The sequence below is a fragment of the Telopea speciosissima genome, chromosome 6, assembly GCF_018873765.1.
Source record: "Telopea speciosissima isolate NSW1024214 ecotype Mountain lineage chromosome 6, Tspe_v1, whole genome shotgun sequence".
NCBI lineage: Eukaryota > Viridiplantae > Streptophyta > Magnoliopsida > Proteales > Proteaceae > Telopea > Telopea speciosissima.
In genome coordinates this window covers 19,577,189-19,583,188 of record NC_057921.1, presented here as the reverse complement: position 1 = coordinate 19,583,188, position 6,000 = coordinate 19,577,189, and positions in this window count along the sequence as shown.

Genomic DNA, 6,000 nt, shown 5'->3' with positions numbered 1-6,000 from the left:
ATTTTTATGTTTATTAAGGGTAATATGGTCAAATCTCAAGTCCTTGTATGTGAATAACCTAAAACAGCAAAATTGCACACACTGGGTGATGTCTCTAGGCGTTGCCACATCGCCCATTGCCATCACCCAGAGAATCGGGCGCCGGCTTTTTAAGTCCGAGAGGGCCCCATTTTGGTTCTATTTCTCTCAAAACACAACTAAGCACCTAGGAGAAGCTCTTGGAGGGTAGTGTGACCTAATCCTAATCAAATCCTCAAGATTCCCTAAGGTTTTCGAGAGTCTACACGTGCCTAGGTATGCTTTCTTCACTACATTACCTAGATAGTTGTTTATTTATTTAAATCTTTCCTTGGGTTAGGGTTTCTTTTGTTTTCCTTGCCCTAACCTAGTAGTTTTTGCTATTCTTTGTAGGAGATGTCTACAAGTCACCGTACTACATGGAAATCGGTAGCCCAAAAGAGGCTATAGGTCAAATTTGAGGATTCTTCCTACTCTTCGGTACCTACTTCATCATCCACGGACGATTCTTCTTCAGAAGAGCCTACCTTTGATCACTTTTTCTTCTCTAGGTGCGAATATGCCAAGGAATGGAAAAACTTTGAGTTTGTAAAGATAGTGAACGGGCGGGTGGTGCGAGTAGAGGACTTCCACCAATACAACCTTTATGCCCGGTTCAACGCCCTAGGTTGGGCATCGATGTTATCCCCTACTGAGCCTTGTTATCCCAACTTGGTTCGGTACTTTTACCGTAACCTGGGGCCTTCTAGTGCCCAGGAGTTTGGGGTGGAGAGTAGGGTGAAGGGAGTGGATATCAGGCTTACCACTACCCTATTGGCAGAGATCCTGGTTTACTTGACACAGGAGAGAGGATTTACTATCAGCCTCGTATGGATATTTCGGATATGTTTTCTTTGGAGACCAGGAGGGCAGTCTTTGAGACTTTGACAGGTTCTCCGAACATGCCCAAGTCTGTGACTTCTTACAAGCCCAGTGCTAGGGTGATTAGTAGGTGTGTAACCTACAATATTTATCCTAAAGGCGGGAATAAGGGCAGTATATCTATGATGAGGGCATATATTACCCACTGTCTTCTAGGAGCTGGGAAGGGGGGTCCAGTCATCAACCTCCCGTATCTATTACTTCAGGTGATGCTTTATCACGCTCGGAACCCAGCAGATGGGAACCTTCCCTATGGGAGATTTCTCACCTTAGTCTTTCGATATTTTGGGGTGCCATTGGAGGGTGAGTACATTGATAAGACCAGATCCAGGCCCATAGATAAGACTTCCATTCTGAAGATGAAAGTTCCTGAAGAGGAACCACTAGAGGATGAGGGGCAGATGGGGATACAGCAGGGAGAGGAGTATGGAGTGGAGCATGGTGATGATGTGCACGATGAAGAGGTGCAGGGGATGGAGCAGGGAGACACTCAGGGTGACACCCAGGGCATACATGTAGAGGAGCAAGGTATAGGTCCAGGCGACTTCGAGGGCTTTGACACTCAGTTTACTGACTTACCTGCATATGAGACGACAGGTGCTACTAGCTCTCAGGTTCCAGGACCTTATGACTGGGCACAGATGATGACACATCTCTAGAGTCTTGGCACTCAGCTCTCTAGCTTGGCGACTAGGGTGGATCAGGGCTTCACTTCTTTGGAGGTGAGAGTGGAGTCCGTCGAGCAGCGTCAAGACTTCTGGGACAGGTTCTATAGAGTTGACTCTCGCCAGACTCATCCTCCTCCTAGTGATCTGTCTCCAACTGAGAAGCTCCAGCAGTTTCGGACATTCTTGCTCCGTGGTTCTGATCACTTTGTTTTTATGGTTATGTACTTTTTTTTTTTATTTTTATATATTAGCTATGTATTTATTGCATTTTAGCCCATATAATTAAAGCTTATGTAATGGCTTAACTACAATTACCTTTTAGTTAATGGAAATTGTGCACTTTTGTTTATTTACATCTACCCCACTTATAAATTTTAATTATTACATGTTTTACTGTTTAAGCTTATTAGTCCTAGTCTGCAATCCATAATCGTAAGAAGAGCCTCACGCTCTGATACAAAGCTCTGTCACACCCTAAACCACCCCTAGGAGGATTGGGTAGGTGACCCGAATTGCATAACGGCAATCCACCAAATCCCACGGATCTAGAAGCAGTGCTTAGGATCACGAAACCACAACCATCTCTTTACCATAGGCAAGATCAGAGTACAGTAGATAAAATACACTTCAATAATAAAAGGAAGCATAGCGATACGGGGAAACAATGATAACATATACATATAAAAGTTTTACATTTTCCATCAACCCACACACAAAGAAAACAAGGAAGCAAAGCTGATAAGTACAGTACTACATACAAAGACATGTACAGGGCGAGCATACTCAACCCCAAAAAGGAAAAAGGAAAAACTACAACAACCAAGTCAGAACGGGGATAACTCCAAATAACCCAAAAGGAGTCCCCAAGTCAAAAAGCTGTCACGAACACACTTCAATGGTCATCATCAACAACCACCAAAAATGTGCGCAGGATCGGTATGACCTCAGTTGGGGTCCACACCAATATCATCATAACAACCAAAAGTCCCCTCTTCAAAATGATCCACCATGCCACAGCGGCATCCACCTGCAAAATCATCTAAGAAAAACATTGCATAATAGAGTGTGAGCCCCACTAAGCTCGTGAGCAAATAACATCAATCATGCATGCACATGCAATCACAATTCACAATTCATATGGTCCTACATGATATACAAGTCCAGTTTTAATTATTAGCCACCTAGACTTACAACTAAGTCAGGTCTGTGCTACTACAATCCCCAATACATGTATCCCTGGTGCGGGCTTCTAACCCCTTCCCGCGATACACCCATTGAGTTATCGGAGAGGACCAGTCAGCTCCCGCATTCATTCACCATGGTCAACCCGACCAGCCCTCTGTGATTAACCTGTGGGACAATCCATTTCTTTCTTTCTTTTCTTTTCTTTTCTAGCTTAAAGCCCATGTGCACCATTCCGGTGTTCTATACATTCTTGCACCATTTTGGTGTTCTTTTCATTTCTTTTTCTCTTTTCTCTTTTTCTGATGGTCGCCCCCACAAGCATCCAACACCTTAACCCCTGTTGGCAAGGGTGCGTAGCACGGGTGATGAAGCTCTAGCCCCATGTCTATATGGCATCGTATGAGTCAGGTGGTGTCAACCGCATCCCATACTACGGGCTACCACGGGCCTCATTTCCAAGCCAACTACGGCATCTAGTCTAACATTCACAATCATCACAGAAAAATTCACAGTGTTCATCATCAGACAGTCATTATGCAGTGATTTGAGTAGTTTGAACAGAAGTAAATGACACAACAATTATTTTCAATTCTCATTAGCCGGCATCAGATCATAATTACATATACACATATGATAGTATTAATCACTCACTTGCACTTGGCTCTAGGTATTCAGTCACAATCTCAGTTCCAGCAGTTGTCTGGTCGTTGACCTCGAGCACGGAATCAGGTCCTGGATGTAAATCAAAAGTTGATATGTTAAGTGATCAGTCTGTCACTGAAAGTCCTGGGGTTACCCTAAACTTAGTAGGTTGACCCGGGGTTTAATTGGTCACACTTGGAATCACTGGGCCTTGCACTGGACCTTAGGTCATGTCCCTGTGCATCAACCAATGTCAGTGGCTTAAAGGGTAAAATGGTCATTTCAATGGGTGTACCTGACCCTAGGTCAGAATATGTTTACAGTGCTGTCCATGGCTTATCTGTGCTATAGGACCAAGCATAGTAGGGCTTCCTTTACCTGCGGGGCCCACTAGGGTTCGAAAACATTTCCATATAAGGACAGTTGTGGGGAAGGGCTTTTTGGTAATTTTTCAGCCTTCCCACAGTGTCCAGGGGTCAGTGGGTGAGATCCCCCAGGTCTGTCCACCAATCCAGCCAATTTCCCTTCACTAGGCGTTGGCTCTAGGCGATGTCTGCATCGCCCAGTGCCCTCAAAATCGACATTGGGCTGAGTTCCCAAGGCTGGGCTTTACATGCTAGGCTTATACTTGATCCTTTGCATGTTTGGGGGATTAGGTAGCCCCTGAGATGGCCTACCCAATGTCCAATTCTATCATCCATCAGATCCACCATCAGGCTGCCAGAGCTGCCCAAGCAGTCTAGATGAATAGTACCACAGGGTTTTGTCCAGGCTTGGGAGTTGGTTTCGGCCACATGCAGGGCTAGAAATGCATGAATAACAAGGGTTCAAGGCTGCATTCACCTAGGGTTTGGTCTCTGCAGCCCTAGCTTGTACCCAGGGTTCCAATCCATAGAGCTATAGGGCACCTGGGCAGTGCAGTTGTACACAACTAGGTTTCGGCCTCAAGAACAGCATAACAGCCTATTAGATTTATACAAAAATCATAGATCTTCCGTGCATAAGGTCTGCATGGTTGATCTGGATCAAATCTGGGCAAACCCTAGCTAGTTTGGGCTGCCCAGGGAGCATAAACACAGAAAATGAGAGAGGAAAATAGAAATAGTAGGCCTATAGGGTGTTCTTATACCTGCACAGAGCCAGGGAGGGCTCAGTTCTCAGCCTAGTTGGGTGGTGGCAGTAGCCCCTTCTTCTTCTCCTTTTCTCTCTTCTTTCCTCTCTTCTCTCCCACGGATTCTCCAACAGATAGAAAATCTCTAATGAGCTCTAACACCCCCTATTTATAGACCCAAGACCAACTAAGGTTTGTTTGTCAAATGAGTCTTCTTTTAAAATCAATTCTTGAACTGATTCAGACTGATTCTGGGCACACAGGTGGGGTCCACAGTGAACTGAGGTCATGAGGTGGTCCCTCAAACTTCCCTCTATTAGTGGAGGGTACTCATGTTCATATTGGGTGGTCCCCATAAATAAAATCCATTAAAATATTCAAAATTAGTCACTGGGCGATGTCTCTGGGCCTTGCTGCATCGCCCAGAGAATTCCAGCAAGCTGAAATTCAATGGGGCTTGCACAGGGTTTGACCCTAAGTTAGGGTATTGTCCCCACATGCCCACTAGGGGATTTTATACACTTTTTTAGAGGTGGGTCCCACCATTATAAGGAGGAGAGAGATTACCTGGGATCCAAGTCATACATCAGGCTGTGAGTTGCACAATTGTAGGGGTCTGCTATCCATCTTCTAGCAGGTATATAGGGAAACCTGTTCAAAGTATTCTCATTGATCTCATTGAGTGGAGTGATGCTCCACAGTGATCTTGGTTGCCTGGCCAGGGGTTCCTGCCCTTCAATCAAAAATCCAACCAATCAGGAGCAGGGTTTGACAACTAATATCCACGATTTTTATTGGGCTGCACCCAGTGCTCCACGATTTTGCTTGAGGACATGATGGGCATTGTGTTATTTGATTGAGTGGAAATCCTAGTCATCACCCTTGCTCTCTCTCTCCTCCAACTTTCCAAGGGTACTTTTGGAATTCTACTTGGAAGGTTGAAAGGTCAAAGATGCCTTGATCTCATTGCTTGGAGAAGATATCTACAAAGAAAAAGAAGCACAAGTTAGAACTAGAAAGTTACTTTTGTAAAAATAGAAGATTTATGTAGCTAGGATTCTCTTCTCTCCCTCTTTCTATTTTTTCTCTTTTTTCATGGGAGTCAAGCATTGTAAAGGAGGAAGGAGAAGGGAATATTCCCTTATTTTGGGTTTCCTCTCCCACTCTCTCTCCTCTCCACGTTTTTTAGAAGGAGAGGAGCTCCCAAAATCGTTGGAAGCTCCCCCCTCTCTTCTGCCTTCTCCCTACTTCCCCTATAAATACCCCATTATTTGGGTTGTAATTTGTTCAATTTTAGTTCAACTTTAGTTCAGTTTTTAGTGCAATTTTGAGTTCATTCACTTAGTGAAATTTCTTCTCTTCTTCTCCTTCTAATTTGTGATTTTTGGCTTTCTAAGTTCTAGTTTGTTTTTATGATGTTTATTTCATGGTTGTAATGCTTTTGATTCATGCTTT